Here is a 20,140-nt window from a genome sequence, read left to right as displayed (position 1 = left end):
TGGGGAAGAGGAGTCCCTTGGTGACGGCGATGTTGGCAGCGTCCTCGTCGTCGGAGGAGTCGCTTGAGCTTTCGTCGGAGTCCCACTCCCGACAAACATGGGCATCGCCGCCCTTCTTTTTGTAGTATCTTTTCTTCTCCTTTCTTCTTCCCTTCTTGTCGTCGCCCCTGTCACTATCACTTGATAATGGACATTTAGCGATAAAGTGACCGGGCTTACCACACTTGTAGCAAACCTTCTTGGAGCGGGACTTGTAGTCTTTCCCCCTCCTTTGTTTGAGGATTTGGCGGAAGCTCTTGATGACGAGTGCCATCTCCTCATTATCAAGTTTGGAGGCGTCGATTGGTTGTCTACTTGGTGTAGACACCTCCTTCTTCTCCTCCGTTGCCTTGAATGCAACGGGTTGAGCTCCGGATGTGGTGGGTTCATCAAGCTCGTTGATTTTCCTCGAGCCTTCAATCATGCACTCAAAACTAACAAAATGCCCGATAACTTCCTCGGGGGTCATTTTTGTATATCGACGATTACCACGAATTAATTGAACTTGAGTTGGGTTAAGGAAAATAAGGGATCTTAGAATAACCTTAACCATTTCGTGATCGTCCCATTTTACGCTCCCGAGGTTGCGCACTTGGTTCACCAAGGTCTTGAGCCGGTTGTACATGTGTTGTGGCTCTTCCCCTTTGAGAAGCCGGAACCGACCGAGCTCTCCCTCGATCGTTTCCCGCTTGGTGATCTTGGTGAGCTCATCTCCCTCGTGCGCGGTCTTGAGTACATCCCAAACCTCTTTGGCGCTCTTCAACCCTTGTACTTTGTTATACTCCTCTCTACTTAGAGAGGCGAGGAGTATCGTTGTCGCTTGAGAGTTGAAGTGCTCGATTTGGGCCACCTCATCCTCATCATAATCCTTATCCCCTATAGATGGTACCTGTGCACCAAACTCAACAACATCCCATATACTTTTGTGGAGTGAGGTTAGATGAAATCGCATTAAATCACTCCACCTAGCATAATCTTCACCATCAAAAGTTGGTGGCTTGCCTAATGGAACGGAAAGTAAAGGTGTATGTTTAGATGTACGAGAGTAGTGCATGGGGATCTTACTAAACTTCTTACGCTCTTGGCGTTTAGAAGTTATGGAGGGCGCATCGGAGTCGGAGGTCGATGTTGATGAAGTGTCGGTGTCGGTCTCGTAGTAGACCACTTTCCTCATCCTCTTTTCCTTGTTCTTACTCCGGTGCGGCTTGTGGGAAGAAGATTTTTCCTTCTTCTCTTTGTGGTGAGAAGAGGATTTCTTCTCCTTCCCTTTGTTGGAGGAGCTCTTCTTCTTCTCCCTCCTTTTGGTGCGGGACTCTTCCGATGAAGTGCTCCCTTGGCTTGTAGTGGGCTTTTCGCCGGTCTCCATCTCCTTCTTGGCTTGATCTCCCGACATCACTTCGAGCGGTTAGGCTCTAATGAAGCACCGGGCTCTGATACCAATTGATAGTCGCCTAGAGGGGGGGGTGAATAGGGCGAAACTGAAATTTACAAATATAAACACAACTACAAGCCGGGTTAGCGTTAGTAATAAGAAAACGAGTCCGCGAGAGAGGGCGCAAAACAAATCGCAAGCAAATGGAGAGTATGACACACGGATTTGTTTTACCGAGGTTCGGTTCTCGCAAACCTACTCCCCGTTGAGGAGGCCACAAAGGCCGGGTCTCTTTCAACCCTTCCCTCTCTCAAACAGTCCCTCGGACCGAGTGAGCTTTTCTTCTTCTCAATCAAACGGGAACAAAACTTCCCCGCAAGGGCCACCACACAATTGGTGCCTCTTGCCTTGGTTACAATTGAGTTTTGATCACAAGAACAAGTGAGAAAGAAAGAAAGCAATCCAAGCGCAAGAGCTCAAAAGAACACGGCAAATCTCTCTCTCTAATCACTAAAGGCTTGAGTGGAATTGGAGAGGATTTGATCTCTTTGGTGTGTGTCTAGAATTGAATGCTATAGCTCTTGTAGTAGTTGGGAAGTGGAAAACTTGGATGCAATGAATGGTGGGGTGGTTGGGGTATTTATAGCCTCAACCACCGATATGACCGTTGCTGGGAGCTTTCTGCTCGATGGTGCACCGGACAGTCCGGTGCACACCGGACAGTCCGGTGCCCCCTGCCACGTCGACATTGCCGTTGGATTCTGACCGTTGGAGCTCTGACTTGTGGACCCGCCTGGATGTCCGGTGTACACCGGACATGAACTGTTCATTGTCCGGTGCACCAGGATGGGCGCGCCTGACGACTGCGCGCGACTGGCGCGCATTGAATGCGCCTACAGGTAGCCGTTGGCGCAGAAGTAGCCGTTGCTCCGTGGTTCACCGGACAGTCCGGTGTACACCGGACAGTCCGGTGAATTATAGCGGAGCGGCTTCAATCAAATTCCCGAGGCTGGCGAGTTCCGGAGGCCGCGCTTCCTTGGAGCACCGGACAGTCCGGTGCACACCGGACAGTCCGGTGAATTATAGCGGATCGCCTCCAGAAATTCCCGAAGGTAGCGAGTTCGAGCTGGAGTCCTCTGGCGCACGGGTGGCGCACCGGACACTGTCCGGTGTACACCGGACAGTCCGGTGCTCCCAGACCAGAGGGCCTTCGGTTGCCACTTATGCTCCTTTATCGAATCCAAAACTTGGTCTTTTTATTGGCTGAGTGTGAACCTTTTATACCTGTATAATCTATACACTTGGGCAAACCTAGTTAGTCCAAAGATTTGTGTTGGGCAATTCAACCACCAAAATTATATAGGAACTAGGTGTAAGCCTAATTCCCTTTCAGTCTTCCTTTTATATATTTAAACCTTACTATTTTTTGCCATAGACTCTCCATATTCTCCAATCCCCACCACCATTTAGCAAGGATACAAAGGTTCATACATCTAAGGTCTAAAATTTCTAGACCTCCTTGATCCTTAGGCAGACAAACAATATCCCAATTCACCAGATGGGGGTTTTTGTTCTTTCCTCCCTGCCATAACATCCTCTTTCTATACATGTCCAACTTTTTAAGCACACTGATAGGATCCCAAAAAAGGGAAAGCATGTATAAGGGGATGCTAGATAAAGTACTGTTAATCAACACCAGCCTCCCCCAAGGCTAAGATACCTTCCTTGCCAAACCCCCAGTTTTTCCATCTTTTCTTCCATTTTGTCCCAATGGGAGATTCTAAGAGTCTTGTAATCCACAGGAATGCCCAAGTAGTTCATGGGCAAGTTTTTGATAGGGCAAGTGAAGATTTTAAATTCTTCCTCTTTTCAGCTTTGCTAAAACACAAGATCTCACTTTTGTGAAAGTTAATTTTGAGGCCTGACATGTGCTAAAAAAGGACCAAAACAAATTTCAGATTCCTTGCATAAATCGGGTTGTCCTGAAGAAGGAAGACGGTGTTATCTGCATATTGTAAACAGGCACAACCATTTTCAATGATGTGCGAAACAAGGACCACCAAAAGACCTACCTCTTAGGCCCTTTTAATCATACAAGAAAGACCATCAACTGCAATGTTGAAGAGCAAGGTAGATAAGGGATATCCTTGTCTTACCCCCTTATGTGTTGGGAAGAAGGGGCCAATTAAGCTATTAGTCCTAATGGCCACCTTGCCCCCACTAACTGTTTTCATCACACAGTCTCCCCACTTAGCTTCTCACCAAATCCTTTTAGCTCAAGCATTTTATATAAGAAATGCCAATTGACTTTGTCATACGCCTTTTCAAAATTGATTTTTTCAAAATGACCCCATCTTGTTTTTTTACTTCATGAAATCTCATGAAGCGCCACACCTCCATCCGGGATATATCTTCCTTTTATAAAGCCAAACTGGTTATCACTAATCACCTTAGTGATATAGTTTGACAGCCTATTGTTAAGGACTTTGATGATAATTTTATAGCAAACATTCAAAAGACAAATGGGTCTAAAGTTCTTCATATCTATAGCCTTGTCCACTTTAGGAATTAAAGTGACAACACCATAATTTAATCTTTTAATGTGTAGTTTTCCTTTGAAGAAGTCTTCAAAAAGCTTCATGATGTACTTTTTTATAATGTCACGGGAGTCCTTAAAAAATTATGTTGGAAGACCATCAGGCCCTAGGGCACTATTGTGTTTAAAGTTGATAACTATCTGTTTAACCTCAGTCTCTATAAAAGGGGCAGTGAGGAAATATCTGTCCTCCTCGCTAATCTTTTCCATGTTTCTATCTTCCATGTAAATTGAAGAGATGGAGGATGGACCAAACAAGTTTTTATAAAAGTTAGTAGCAATCTGATTCTTCTCTTCTTCCTCTTCAACTATGTTCTCCTTATCCATCAAAGCATGGATCTTGATTCTCCTTCTATTGAGGTTGGCTTTGAGATGAAAATAATTTGTATTTTCATCTCCTTTCTTGTTGAATCTCTCACGAGCTCTCTGTTTCATGTTCATCTCTTCCTCAAAGAGAAGTTTATTAAGCGAAAGCTCATAGTCTTTTTTTCATTGCCCGACAACTCACCTTCTTCATTTTTAATGTCTAACTCATTGATTTTCTTCAGAAGATCTTCTCTCCTTCTTCTGTTTTGCCCTTCTTCATTGAAATCCCAACCCTTAAGGCATTTTTGAGTCTCTTAACTTTCTCTTTCCAGATGTTAATACTTCCTTTACTCCTTATTGGTAACCCCAACTCCTACTGACCAACTCTCTAAAATTAGGTTTTTATGCCAGAGTAACTCATATCTAAAAGTAGTGACATGTTTCTTCGTATCCTCGGTGCTTAACATCAAAGGAACATGGTATGAAAGATATCTGTTAAGCCCTCTAACCATAAAATCACTGTATAACAAATCCCAATCAGGGCTCACTAGAAATCTGTCAAGTTTTTCAAAAGTGGGAGGATCTCTATTATTGGACCTTCCTGTCGGTCAGATCTAACTCAATCAGACCATGATGGTCAATGATGGCATTAAAAAGGAGTGTCCATCTCTTGGCAACACAAGACTTGTTTTTGTCATCAGTACTCCTCAAGATGTTAAAGTCACCACCCAGCAAAATGGGACCCTTACAGTGGGAGCAAGTGGCAACTAACTCGCTTAAGAAACTACTAGTCGGTTACCCGTGCATTGCGACGGCTCACAACAATACCCACGTAAATTATTCACCAAAAAGATCTCAAGATTTTTTATTGATTGTCTTTGGTCTTCGCATAATATTTTTTATGAACGCACAGGTACCATAGGCAGCAAATCAGAGACCCCCATCCCTCGCCTCCCCCACTTCCAAGGTTTCGTAGAGCAGGAGGAGAAGAGAAGAGGCGGACATACCTGTTTGTTGCTGAAGAAGGACACGACGAAGACCTAGGCATCTGGAGGCGACATAGGTAGTATATCACTAGATATATAGGGACAGAGCACGCAAGTAGAGAAAGAAGCTCAGCCGGAGCAGCTCCAAACCGAGAGGCACCCGCACCAGGCATCAATCCGAGAAGGGCGAGAGAATGCGAGTGTCTTCCCAGACCTGGACCTGCCGAAGCGACACAACACCACCACCAACTCCGTAGCATATGCCGATTGCTGCCACACTATGGGCCTTGGTTGTCCAATATCTCAGACCTGGACTCCTCATCGCCAAGATAACCTAAGCGTGGCAGGTGCCACCATGTCCTCCTCGACGGCACGCATGGAGAAAGGCCAGGAGCATGACCGACTCGCGCTGTACCCGCGTCGACGAGCGTCGGTCAGCTCGCAGCTGCGACCGTGGGCGGGGGCAGCAGGTTGGGGAGGAAGAAAAGGGCGAAGGCCGGGAAGACGAACATGACGTCCGACGACGGCGAAAACGAGGATGTGCGCATGATGTGAAACGTCCTCATGGACGTGCAATAGTGTCGGCGTTTCAAACCCGGGGGTCCCTGGACCGACGAGTAAATTGTCGCCGCGTGTCCCAGCCCAGATGGGTCGGCGCGAGACGGAGCACGAAGGGGGGAAAGAGGAAGGGAGGCAGGCTAAAGGGTGAACCCGCAACCTTCGTGTTGTCCCGCGCCCAGGTCGGGTGCGCTTGCAGTAGGGGGTTACAAGCGTCCGCATGGGAGAGAGTGAGGAGCCTTATGCGTCGCCCCGTTCCCCCGCGCGGCCAACCTTCTCTAAGAGGGCCCTGGACCTTCCTTTTATAGGCGTAAGGAGAGGGTCCAGGCGTACAATGGGAGATGTAGCAGAGTGCTAACGTGTCTAGCAGAGAGGAGCTAGTGCCCTAAGTACATGCCGTCGTGGCAGCCGGAGAGGTTTTGGCACCCTGTTCGTGTGATGTCGTGGCCGTCGGAGGAGCGCTGGAGCCTTGCGGAAGGACAGCTGTCGGAGCTGTCGAGTCCTTGCTGACGTCTCCTTGCTTCCGTAAGGGGGGCTGAGAGCCGCCGTCGTCATGGAGCACGCGGGGCGCCATCATTGCTTGTTTTACCGGGGCAAGCCAGATGGGACGCCGGTCTTGTTCCCCGTAGCCAGAGCTAGCTAGGGGTAGGATAATGATGGCCCCTCCTATGATGTGGTCGGTCCGAGCCCTGGGTCAGGCGAGGCGGAGGCTCCTCCGAGGTCGAGGTTGAGTCTGTCTTCCGTGGTCGAGGTCGAGCCCTGGGGTCGGGCGAGGCGGAGTTCGTCGTCTTCCGGGGTCGAGGCCGAGTCCGAGCCCTGGGGTCGGGCGAGGTGGAGTTCGTCGTCTTCCGGGGCCGAGGCCGAGTCCGAGCCCTGGGGTCGGGCGAGGCAGAGTTTGTAAGATTACGGGGAGGCTACGCTAGCGCAAAACAAAATTTTCAACCCCATAATACCAAGAACTACTGCAGTTATAGGTCATGGAGTTACCACTAGACGCGCAGAGCAGCGGAAGACGTCTCGATGTAGACGAACGCGTCGAGCAGTGCCGTGTAGTCGTCGGCGTCCTTCACGTCCTCGCACGGTTCGTCCTAGTGCTCCAGATGCAGCACCTTCGAGGTATCCACACGTACAGGGAGGAAGCGCCACGTACCGAACTGTTAGGTTCGCGACGGCGGCTTGGCGAGGGCGAGAGGCGAGCGGCTACTCGTTTGCTGGTGGCTGATTAGGTTCAACCTAACCGCGCCCCGCCCCTCATTATATAGGCGTTATGGTGGGCTTCTGACACCGAGGCCCATGATTAACCCTAAAGCCTAGTCTAATTTCGGATCTAATCCGAATTAGGCTTCCTTCCCCTTAAGTGTGTGACCCTATAGGTTCACGTACAAATAGACATAGCCCGAGTACTCTTACTTGGCCCAATAATTGACAGTGGCCTCTAGCAAGACATGTCAACTCCTATGCGCACGTAAAGATCATATCAGACGAACCATTGCGACATTACGTACATGTTGTTCTCTTTGTCTCACGATATTTGGTCTGGCTCTAAGCTGACCTCTCTTTCTCGACACTGTGAATTGGAATCCTTTCAATGGTTAACTCTTAACCCTAGCACGACCATGCATTTCTTGATCCAATCACTCGAGGGCCCAGAGATATCTCTCTCACAAAAAGAGGGACAAATTCCATCTTGACTGACCATGCCTCACAACATGCTTCCTGAAAAACCCAAAACTACCTTTATAACTACCCAGTTACGGGATAGCGTTTGATAGTCCCTAAGTAAGCCAATTCACATCTTGAGAACATGCGACAATCTCAGGTCTAAGGATACAATATTCATGTTGCAAAAAGAGAACTATATTACAATATCTCACGTTGGGTCGGTCCAGCCTCATGTCATACATGCACCCACATTATTAGTTTAACATCTCCATGTTCATGACTTGTGAAATGTAGTCATCAACTAATACATGTGCTAGTCATCGACTCTGACTAGGGACATCATTTAGAATAACCATATAAGTAAAGAATCTCACAAACAATTCACATAATTGCTAATCAATACAAGGTGCCTTCCATGATTATTCAATTAAGCAATATATATATCATGGATACAAAGAAATATGCTCATCTCTATGATTATCTCTAGGGCATATTTCTAACAGAGTTCGTCGTCTTCCGGGGCCGAGGCCGAGCCCGAGCCCGAGCCCTGGGGTCGGGCGAGGCGGAGTTCGTTGTCTTCCGGGGCCGAGCCCTGGGGTCGGGCGAGGCGGAGTTTCCTATGGCGCCCAAGGTCGGACTTGGCTGCTGTCATCCTCACTCTGTTGAGTGGCACAACAGTCGGAGCGGCGCAGGCGGCGCTGTCCTCTTGTCAGGCCGGTTAGTGGAGCGGCGAAGTGACTGCGGTCACTTCGGCTCTGCCGACTAAAGGGCGAGCGTCAGGATAAGGTGTCAGGCCATCCTTGCATTAAATGCTCCTGCGATATGGTCGGTTGGCGCGGCGATTTGGCCAAGGTTGCTTCTTGGCGAAGACTGGGCCTCGGGTGAGCCGAAGGTGTGTCCGTTGCTTGAGGGGGACCCTCGGGCGAGGCGTGGATCCTTCGGGGTCGGCTGCCCTTGCCCGAGGCTGGGCTCGGTCGAGGCAAGATCGTGTCCCTTGAGTGGACCGAGCCTTGACTTAATCGCACCCATCAGGCCTTTGCAGCTTTGTGCTGATGGGGGTTACCAGCTGAGATTAGGAGTCTTGGGAGTACCCCTAATTATGGTCCCCGACAGTAGCCCCCGAGCCTCGAAGGGAGTGTTAATAATCGCTTTGAGGCTTTTGTCGCACTTTTTTTTGCAAGGGGACCAGCCTTTCTCGGTTGCGTTTTGTTCCGGCGGGTGCGCGCGAGCGCACCCGCCGGGTGTAGCCCCTGAGGCCTCGGAGGAGTGGTTTGACTCCTTCGAGGTCTTAATGCGTTTCGCGATGCTTCGGCCGGTCTGGTTGTTCCCTCATGCGAGCTGGCCGTAGCCCGGGTGCACGGTCGGGTCCCAAGTTCTCGGGCTGGTATGTTGACGCTGTCAACGGTTTGGCCGGAGCCGGGTTTGCGAGAGCAGCCCCCGAGCCTCCACACAGAGCGAGAGGACGGTCAAGGACAGACTCGACTTTTTTACATACGCCCCTGCGTCGCCTTTCCGCAAGGAGGAGGGGGGGAAAAGCGCCACGTTGCCCTTGGAGGGCGCCGAACATGGTGTCTCCAGTGAGCTGCTAACGGGTAATCCGAGTGGACGCCCGTGCCCCATTTGTTAGGGGTCGGCTAGTGGCCCGGAGGCGCGCTCCAAAAGTACCTGCGAGTGATTTGCCGGACCCGGTCCCCTTTTGACAGGGTCTGAGGGCTCGATGCCTCCCTCTGATGGGATTCCATTACAAAAATCGTTCCCGTTGGTCTCGGAAATGTTCTAGGGTACCTCGGGAGCGTAGCCCGAGCCTTGGTTATGTATCGAACGTACCCAGGGTCATCCCTCGCTCTGCGTCTGAGGCGGCTATCGAACCCTTCGAGGGCCAGCCTACGAACCCCTGATCAGTAGTGGGCGCGGAGCTCGAGTGGCCTGAGGCGGCCGTTGAACCCTTCTGAGGGGCCGACCTTCGAACCTCTGACCAGTAGTGGGCGTGGAGCCCGAGTGCTCTGAGGCGGCTGTTGAACCCTTCCGAGGGGCCAGCCTTTGAACCTCTGATCAGTAAGGGGGGCTCGGGGCCCGTTTCCTTCGCGGAGAAGGATCCCTTTCGGGGTGTCCCCTTTCCCGGTCCCTGTTGCAAGAGAGAGAGAAAGAGGAAGTGGAAAAGGATACGAAATTGAATAGTGTGGCGCACCTTTTCTGACGCGATCATTATGGCGAAGGTGAAGCGTCGCCTGCCTCGCCCGCCAAAGGTGTCGCCTGTCCTGCCGCCGAGTTAATGCGACGAGACGAGTGGTTCACGGGGCGGCCGTTGTGCGTGCGTGAGCCGTTCGAGGAACGGGCGTTTCGCTTTGAGTTTTGAATCCCGCGGCGGGTTCGGGCGAAGTGTTGAATGGGTCTCGCCTGGGCCTTTATACATTCGGGAGAGGGACCGATGATGGTTTTTTACTCTGCTACTTGCCTCCTCCTTAGGTTTTCGCGACCCGAGGGAATAGCCAGAGAAAAGAAACCGCTCACCCAGTCCTTTCCGCCGCCACCTCTTCCGCTTGGTAATGGCCGACCGGGTGACCATTGTTCCGCCGCGTGACCCGTGGCCTTTCTCCACCGTCACGGTGGATGACCTGGAGGCCCTTGTTGCTGACGGTTTGCTTCGCCCTCTCTCCGGTGACTCGCAGCCGGAGTGGATGGCCCCTCCGAGCGGAGCCGCCCCGTCCCCGCCGCCGGGGTATGTCGTGAGCTTCGTCTCCTTTCACGAGCGGGGGTTCGGAGTGCCGGTAAGCCATTTTATGCGGGCAATTCTGCATGTCTACGGGGTGGAGCTGCACAACCTCAGTCCCAACTCCATCTCACAAGTCGCCATCTTCGCGGCGGTTTGTGAAGGATACTTGGGGATTGATCCCCACTGGGACCTGTGGACTCATCTCTTCTCTGCGGAGCTTTTTGCCTCGCCGACGGGGGAGAGAAGGGTCCGCACGGCAGTGCGGGCCGGTGGCTGCATCCTCCAGCTGAGGCAGGCGCGGGCGCCGCAGTATATCCCCGCCATCCTTGCGTCCTCGAACAAAGGGTGGCAGCGCCGGTGGTTCTATCTCCGGAATGACGGCGGGAGGCTCCCGTCGTTTTCTCAGCGATGGTGACCGCCGCCGCCGACAACTGGTGCTACGGGACCCCGTGCGATAGACAGAAGAATCTCCAGCCCCTTCTGAAGGCCCTGGAGGAGTTGCGGAAAGGAGGGCTCACTGCTGCGGGAGTGGTTGCCGCCATTCATCGCCGGAGGGTGCTTCCCTTGACGGAGCGGCGGCTGCCGCTTTGGGAGATGACGCCGGGGGCCGACTTGGAGGGTTTGCGGATGTCCTCGGATCCCCTTCCCGTCGACGACCTCCACAGGCGGGTAGCCGTCACGTTGGGGAAGCCGAACGCCGGTGCCCTTTCCCAGCCCTTGATGCGTCCTGACCGCGGGTGTGTGTCCCTGGTGAGTGTCCGCTCCTTCTTTCTCCTTGCGTCGGGTTTCCCTTGGTTCTCACAGCTGAGACTTTTCGTCTGTCTCCAAGAGGTAGGGCATCACAAACCTTCCCTGCCACCAATCCCGGAGGACACGGTGGACCGAGCTGTGCGGAGGGTTGCCGCGGAGAAGAGGAAGGAGAAAAAGGACGCGAAGAAGGCTCGGGCCCACGAGCGGATGAGGGCTCGGGATGCTTTGGAAAGGCTCCATCGTCGGCAGGAGAGAGATGGGCTCCCGAGGGAGCCATCGCCGGAGACGCCTAACGACGACGACGACGATGAAGATGACGACGAAGACGACGATATGGCTGCCCGCCTTGGCCTCAGCCCGGATCTGAGGCTGGGCCAGGGGTCGTCAAGCCAGCCCCCGAGCGGGCTGGTGCCGTTGGTATCCGGGGCCAGGACATCGGGGTCCCGGTCCGAAGAGCGGGGGCAGACCGAGGGGGTACTTGACCCCTCAGTCGGGGAAGTTGAGGTGACCCCGGGGAGTCAGGCCGAGCTGCCTGTTCCCCGAGAGCCGTCGCCCGTGCCGGCTGCGCAGGAGGGCGACCCTCAGGTCGTCGTGGCTGCTCCTGGGCAGTCCGTCCCTCGGGTGCCTCGGGTGCCCAAGGTGAGGACGGTACCGAAGCTGGCAGCGGGGCAGACCTCGGCGGCACCTTCGGGGATCGAGGTTCGAGAGACCACCCCACAGGCACGATTGATCGTGGCTCGGAGTGGGTAAGTATCTTAGGATATTTTCGTCCAGGCTCCTTCTTCGTGTGTCCCGACCCTGATTTTCCTTTTCTCCTTAGCAAGCGGAGGCACGGTTCGACCGATCTGGCTCCCCGGAAGGTCCTCAAGACGGCGTCGGCTTCCGCAGCTAGTGCCGCGCCGGGCCTCGCCGGGCCTCGCCGGCCAGCTGACCTCCTCGCAAGACGCCCCACAGCGGGGGGCTCAGGCGGCACCAGTTGTCGTGGGGCGAGCTCCTAAGGCTGACTCTTCTGTCGAGGCGGCCGTCGCGCTGGGGGAGGCTGCTGTCGCGGCCGCGGCCTCGGGTCTACCAGACATGTTGCCGGCGCTGGCGCCGGCTGCTGCCGAGGTCGTTGTCGTTCCGGCCGTGGAGCCACCCGTCGCCGCCGATGCTGAGATGGCCGAGGCGTCGCTACTTGGTGCCTCGGAGGAGGGGGGGCACGGGACCGCGACCCGTCCCATCGAGCGGCAACCTTATCCCCGCGTGACGCAGTTCCGAGGGGCGGCGCCAGTTGCTTCGATTCCGGACCCAGGGGGCCTCGGATCCCCTCTTCGTTCTTGACGATGAGCGAGAGGAGCAGTCTTGGGACGAGCTTCGCGAGTGTGCTGAGGCGACGATGGAGTCACTTCGGTCGACCTTGGAGGTCCTTTGCAGGGACGTTCCCAAGATCCTCTAGGTAATGATTTCAAACATACCTTTTACATGATTAAGGCGTCCTTTATGACGCCCCGCTTCCTTCCCTCAGGATCTGATGGACCTGAGCGCCGCCAAGTCGTCCTTCATCCGCCGCGAGGCTGATGTCTGGGGTTCGCTGCGGTCCCTGAGGACCACACTGGCCAGAGCTACCGAGCGCCTCTCCCAACGGAGCGCCGAGGTGGCGGACCTTCGGTTGCTCTGTGTCGATCTGGGAGCAGAGGCATCAGCGGCGCGCGCAGAGGTGCAGCGGCAGCAGTTGGAGCTTGGCCAGGTCATCGGCGAGCGGGACCAATCTTGGGGCCGGGCCGCCGAGGCTGAAAGTCGGGCTGAGGCTCTTGGAGTCCAGTTAGCCGAGGCGTCTGCTCGGGCCGAGGCCTTTGCGGAAGACCTAGCCACGGCCCGAGCCGCGTCCTCGGAGCAACACGCCCGAGCTGAAGGTATGTCTTGGCTGTTTTAAGATTTTGATTCGGCTTCGTTCCTCAACTCGTGTTTGAAGTCTTCCGCTTTGGTTGTTCGCAGAGCTCGAGTCTGCCCTTGACAAGTCTACCAAGGTGCTTGCTCAGGCGGCCGAGCAGAGGGAAACTGACCACGCGGCCATGTCCGAGGCCATCTCAGCCTTCTGCCGGGTCTTTGGCTTCAACGACGTCCCCTCGGGGAGCTCCCCTCAAAGTCGCCTACAGGCCCTGGGTGACCATGCACGCGGCAGACTCCATGAGGCGCTGCATCACGGCGTCAGGCGGGCCTTCGCTGTGCTCGCTTCCCACTATGTCGTGGATCTGGAGCGGGTCAGCGAGGGGTATTGCCTCCCCGACGAGGATGAAGCCGCCCTGGCCGAAGTCCAGAGGCTCGACGCGGCCGCCGCGGGCCCAAGCGCGGTGCTGGCAACCACCTTCGAGGCAGAGATCCTCCCGCTTGCGCCGTCGTCCGAGGCCGGGGCGGATCTTGCCGAAGGTGGGGACGAAGCTAAGGGCGCGGCTCCTTCTCCGGGCGACGCCTGACTCTGCCGGAGCAGTTTTCTTTCAATGCATATGTGTCTTTTGCGGCCGTCGAGGCCCGAACACTTTATTATCGTAATATAAGGTTGTGCTTCTTTTCCTTCCGTTTTGCGTATCCGGACCTGTTCATCAGTAGCTGGGTAGCTTGCCCAAATAAGAGTCATTTTTCGTGGTAGGTGACGAGTGAGGTATCCGTATCCCAGAGGCGTAGGAGTCCCTCGACTCGGTCGGCCTTGCCACTTACATGCACCCTTATTCGTTTCTTGGGGTCCTGTTACTGATACATCCGGGAGACGCGAAAGCCTTTTTGATGGAAGACTTTTTTCGAGGACAATTTTGACGAAGAGGGGGTTCCCCCCTTCTAGCCCCCGAGGGAGGGTCGGGCTTTGCCGAGGCAAGGCTGACCCTTCCTTGATGGTTAGACTTTGTGTGTGAACGAGGTGTACGAACGACTTGAAAGCATCTTAAGGGTAGAAGCGACGTAGCTATCGGATGTTCCGAGCGTTGCTGTAGACCTCGCCTTGACCGTTTGCCAGCTTGTATGTCCCGGGCTTCAGAACCTTGGCGATGACGAACGACCCTTCCCAGGGAGGCGTGAGCTTGTGCCGCCCTTGGGCGTCTTGTCGTATCAGAAGCACCAAGTCGCCCACCTGGAGGTCTCGGGACTGAACCCCTCGGGCGTGGTAGCGTCGCAGGGACTGCTGATACCGCGCCGAGTGTAGCAAGGTCGTGTCCCGAGCCTCTTCCAGCTGGTCCAGTGAGTCTTCTAGGTTGGTCTGATTGCTTTGGTCGTCGTACGCCTTTGCCCTCGGGGAACCATATTCTAAGTCTGTGGGCAAGATGGCCTCGACCCCATAGACTAGAAAGAACGGTGTGAAGCTCGTGGCTCGGCTTGGCGTCGTCCTCAGACTCCAGACCACCGAGGGGAGTTCCTTCATCCATCGCCTGCCAAACTTGTTGAGGTTGTTGTAGATCCTCGGCTTGAGTCCTTGCAGAATCATGCCGTTGGCACGTTCTACCTGCCCATTCGTCATGGGGTGAGCCACAGCGGCCCAGTCCACCCGAATGTGGTGCTCCTCGCAGAAGTCCAGAAACTTTTTGCCGGTGAACTGGGTGCCGTTGTCGGTGATGATGGAGTTCGGGACCCCGAAGCGATGGATGATGTTGGTGAAGAACGCCACCGCCTGTTCGGACCTGATGCTGTTTAGGGGTCGGACCTCGATCCACTTGGAGAATTTGTCGATGGCGACCAGCAGGTGCGTGTAGCCCCCGGGTGCCTTCTGTAAGGGACCGACGAGGTCCAGACCCCACACAGCAAACAACCAGGTGATGGGTATTGTCTGCAGAGCCTGAGCGGGCAGATGGGACTGCCTTGCGTAGAATTGACACCCTTGGCAGGTGCGAACAATTCTAGTGGCGCCGGCCACCGCGGTCGGCCAGTAGAAACCTTGTCGGAAGGCGTTTCCAACAAGGGCTCGGGGCGCTGCGTGGTGACCGCAAGCCCCCGAGTGTATTTCTTGTAAGAGCTCCTGGCCCTCGGCGATGAATATGCATCGCTGGAGGATGCCTGAGGGGCTGCAGTGGTAGAGCTCCTTCCCGTCCCCCAGCAAGACAAATGACTTGGCGCGTCGCGCCAGTCGCCGAGCTTCGGCTCAGTCGAGGGGTAGCTCCCCTTGGTGGAGATATTGCAGGTACAGGGTCTGCCAGTTTCGATTAGGCATGACCCCGCTCCGCTCCTTCTCGACGCGCAGTGCCTCACCCTCGGGGGCCGAGGGTGCCTCGGGCTGAGCCGAGGGTGCCTCGGGCTCGGGCGTGTCGTCGGTCTTGACAGAGGGTTGATGCAGGTCTCGGGAGAAGACGTCCGGGGGAACCGTTGTTCGCCCCGAGGCTATCTTAGCCAGCTCGTCCGCAGTCTCGTTGTATCGTCGGGCGATGTGGTTGAGCTCGAGCCAAGCGAGTGCTCGGCGACATCCCTCGGTATGCCGGGCATGTCCTAGGGACTTCACGCGAAAACGTTGGCGTTTGCGCGGAGAAAGTCGACGAGCACTGCTTCCTATTTGGGATCGAGCTCGGAGCCGACCCGTATCTGCTTGGAGGCGTCGTTGCTGGGGTCGAGAGGGACGGACTTAACCGTCTCCGTTGGCTCGAAGATGCCGGCGTGGCGCTTCACGTCTGGCGCCTCCTTAGAGAGGCTCTCCAGGTCGGCGATGAGGGCCTCGGATTCGGCGAGGGCCTCAGCGTACTCCACGCACTCCACGTCGCATTCGTACGTGTGTCGGTACGTGGGGCCGACGGTGATGACCCCGCTGGGGCCCGACATCTTGAGCTTGAGGTAGGTGTAGTTGGGGACGACCATGAACTTGGTGTAGCATGGCCTTCCCAACACAGTGTTGTAAATTCCTTGGAACCCGACCACCTCGAACGTGAGGGTTTCCCTTTGGAAGTTGGAGGGAGTCCCAAAGCAGACGGGTAGATTGAGTTGTCCGAGGGGCTGGACGCGTTTCCCGGGGATGATCCCGTGAAAAGGCGCCGCGCCCGCCCGGACCAAGGACAGTTCGATCCGCAGGAGCCCGAGGGTCTCGGCGTAGATGATGTTGAGGCTGCTGCCTGCGTCCATGAGGACCTTGGTGATCCTGACGTTGCCGATGATGAGGTCGACAACGAGCGGGTACTTCCCCGGGCTCGACACGCGGTCGGGGTGGTCGCCCTGGTCGAAGGTGATGGGCTTGTCGGACCAGTCCAGATAGACTGGTGCCGCCACCTTTACCGAGCAGACCTCCCAACGCTCCTGCTTGCGGTGCCGAGCCGAGGGGTTCGCCACTTGCCCACCGTAGATCATGAAGCAATCGTGGACCTCGGGGAACTCTCCTGCCTTGTGATCCTCCTTCTTGTCGTTGTTGTGGGCCCTGTCACCTTCCGCAGGTGGCCCGGCCTTGTGAAAGTGGCACCGAAGCATGGCGCACTCCTCAAGGGTGTGCTTGACGGGCCCCTGATGATAGGGGCACGGCTCCTTGAGCATCTTGTCGAAGAGATTGGCACCTCCGGGAGGTTTCCGAGGGTTCTTGTACTCAGCGGCGGCGACAATGTCCGCGTCGCGGCGTCGCGTTTCGCTTGCGGCTTCCTCTTGCCCTTCTTCTTGGTGCCGCGCTGAGTGGACGCCTCGGGGAAATCTTCCGGCTGGCGGCCCTGGGGCTGCTTGTCCTTCCGGAAGATGGCCTCAACCGCCTCCTGGCCAGAGGCGAACTTGGTGGCGATGTCCATCAGCTCGCTTGCCCTGGTGGGGGTCTTGCGACCTAGCTTGCTCACCAGGTCGCGGCAGGTGGTGCCGGCGAGGAATGCGCCGATGACATCCGAGTCGGTGACGTTGGGCAGCTCGGTGCGCTGCTTCGAGAATCGTCGGATGTAGTCCCGGAGAGACTCTCCCGGCTGCTGGCGGCAGCTTCAGAGATCCCAAGAGTTCCCAGGGCGCACGTACGTGCCCTGGAAGTTGCCGGCAAAAGCTTGGACCAGGTCGTCCCAGTTGGAGATCAGCCCCGGAGGCAGATGCTCCAGCCAGGCCCGAGCGGTGTCGGAGAGGAACAGGGGGAGGTTGCGGATGACGAGGTTGTCGTCGTCCGTTCCACCCAGCTGGCAGGCCAGTCGGTAGTCCGCGAGCCACAGTTCCGGCCTTGTCTCCCCCGAGTACTTTGCGATAGTAGTCAGGGTTCGGAACCAGGTTGGGAACGGCGCCCGTCGTATGGCCCGACAGAAAGCTAGCAGACCGGGTGGTTCGGGCGAGGGACTCCGATCCTCCCCGCTGTCGTAGCGTCCTCCACGTCTGGGGTGGTAGCCTCGGTGCACCCTCTCGTCGAGGTGGGCCCGACGGTTACCGTGGTGGTGCTCATTGCCGAGGCGGCCCGGGGCCGCAGGCGCCGAGTTGCGCGTGCGCCCGGTGTGGACCGAGGCTTCCCGCACGAATCGGGAAGTCGCGGCGCGATGCTCCGAGGGGTGCCCCTGCCTTCGGGAGGCAGAGCTTTCAGCCCGTCGGACCGCGGCGTCCTCCAGGAGATTCTTGAGCTCTCCCTGGATACGCAACCCTTCGGTGGTTGACGGTTCCGGCATCGCGCGGAGAAGTATTGCCGCCGCAGCCAGGTTCTGGCCGACCCCGCTGGAAGCCGGTGGCGGCCTTGCCCCGACGTCGTCGACAATGCGGTGCTGGATGCCCCGGGGCAGGTGACGCGCTTCTCCGGCCGGAGCTCGGTCCACCCGTTCCTGCCCGGTGTTCCGCCGGAACTGCTCAAGCGTTCCTGCTCCCTCGTCGAGCCTGGCCTGTACCTCGCGGATTTGCTCGAGCTGTGAGTCCTGACCCCCCGCAGGGACTGGGACCACAGCTAGCTCCCGAAGGATATCAACGCGAGGCACAGGCCTAGGGGAATCACCGTTTTCCGGTATACCAAGATGGTTGCCTTCACCGGGACCCCCTAGATCGACGTGGAAACATTCACGACTTGGGCCACAGTCCTCGTCGCCGAAGCTGCGGCTACCGTTGGAACAATCGGAAAGACAGTAGTCGCATGCGGTCATGAAGTCCTGCATGGCACTGAGGTTATCGAGCCCGGAGAAATCCCAACAGGAGTCGGGCTCGTCATCTTCCTCAGAACCCGGGGGCCCGTAGGTCGAGACGGCTGTCAACCGGTCCCAGGGTGACCGCACACCGTACCCCGGAGGGTCCAGACATGCCTTTATGAAAACATCCACCAAAGCGGGGTCGCTCGGTGGATCGTAACTGAATTCAAAAGGCATGGAACTGGAAACGGACGATACCTCTTGATCGACGGGTGGTGACGAAGTCGCGTCGGGGACGGACTGCACCGTTGTCTCAGGTATGAGGCTAACGCCCAGCATGTCCTTCGCGAGCGTGCTGGCGTTGTCCGTCTGCTTGGGGTTGGCGCGTTGCGGGGAGATGGCGCCCGTCTTCGTCTCAGACGCGGGGTCGACGTCCGACGCGTCCCCCATTGGGGCGCCGGCGCCGTCGACTCGCTCGACAGCCGACGAGGTGCCGCCTCCTGCTTGGCCATGCCTGCCCCGCCTCCTCCTCCGTCGGCGGGGAAGGTGACGGGACAGACCCGGATGTTGCTCTTCCGCCACGTGGGGAAGACGTCGTCGATTCCGCCGCCGTCGGGCGGGTTGACGGCTGCCATTGTCGTTGTCGCACGACGAAGGAAGAAGTATCATGTCGTAGCTGCCGTCGAGGGACATGAACTCTAGACTCTTGAAACGAAGCATCGTCCCCGGTTGGAAAGGTTGCTGGAGACTACCCATCTGGAGCTTGACGGGAAGCTGTTCGTCAACACGCAGCAGGCCCCTACCTGGCGCGCCAACTGTCGGTGTTTCGAACCCGGGGGGTCCCTGGACCGACGAGTAAATTGTCGCCGCGTGTCCCAGCCCAGATGGGTCGGCGCGCGACGGAGCACGAAGGGGGGAAAGAGGAAGGGAGGCAGGCTAAAGGGTGAATCCGCGGCCTTCGTGTTGTCCCGCGCCCAGGTCGGGTGCGCTTGCAGTAGGGGGTTACAAGCGTCCGCGTGGGAGAGAGTGAGGAGCCTTATGCGTCGCCCCCGTTCCCCCGCACGACCAACCTTCTCTAAGAGGGCCCTAGACCTTCCTTTTATAGGCGTAAGGAGAGGGTCCAGGCGTACAATGGGAGATGTAGCAGAGTGCTAACGTGTTTAGCAGAGAGGAGCTAGTGCCCTAAGTACATGCCGTCGTGGCAGCCGGAGAGGTTTTGGCACCCTGTTCGTGTGATGTCGTGGCCGTCGGAGGAGCGCTGGAGCCTTGCAGAAGGACAGTTGTCGGAGCTGTCGAGTCCTTGCTGACATCTCCTTGCTTCCGTAAGGGGGGCTGAGAGCCGTCGTCGTCATGGAGCACGCGGGGCGCCATCATTGCTTGTTTTACCGGGGCGAGCCAGATGGGACGCCGGTCTTGTTCCCCGTAGCCAGAGCTAGCTAGGGGTAGGATAATGATGGCCCCTCCTGTGATGTGGTCGGTCCGAGCCCTGGGTCGGGCGAGGCGGAGGCTCCTCCGAGGTCGAGGTTGAGTCTGTCTTCTGTGGTCGAGGTTGAGCCCGAGCCCTGGGGTCGGGCGAGGCGGAGTTCGTCGTCTTCCGGGGCCGAGGCCGAGTCCGAGCCCTGGGGTCGGGTGAGGCAGAGTTCTTCGTCTTCCGGGGCCGAGGCCGAGTCCGAGCCCTGGGGTCGGGCGAGGCGGAGTTCGTCGTCTTCCGGGGCCGAGGCCGAGCCCGAGCCCTGGGTTCGGGCGAGGCGGAGTTCGTCGTCTTCCGGGGCCGAGGCCGAGTCCGAGCCCTGGGGTCGGGCGAGGCGGAGTTTCCTATGGCGCTCAAGGTCGGACTTGGCTGCTGTCAGCCTCACTCTGTCGAGTGGCACAATAGTCGGAGCGGCGCAGGCGGCGCTGTCCTCTTGTCAGGCCGGTTAGTGGAGCGGCGAAGTGACTACGGTCACTTCGGCTCTGCCGACTGAAGGGCGAGCGTTAGGATAAGGTGTCAGGGCATCCTTGCATTAAATGCTCCTGCGATATAATCGGTTGGCGCGGCGATCTAGCCAAGGTTGCTTCTTGGCGAAGACTGGGCCTCGGGTGAGTCGAAGGTGTGCCCGTTGCTTGAGGGGGACCCTCGGGCGAGGCGTGGATCCTCCGGGGTCGGCTGCTCTTGCCCGAGGC

Source organism: Zea mays, chromosome 6, assembly GCF_902167145.1.
Source record: "Zea mays cultivar B73 chromosome 6, Zm-B73-REFERENCE-NAM-5.0, whole genome shotgun sequence".
Taxonomy (NCBI): domain Eukaryota; kingdom Viridiplantae; phylum Streptophyta; class Magnoliopsida; order Poales; family Poaceae; genus Zea; species Zea mays.
Note: the sequence above shows the minus strand (reverse complement) of the source record.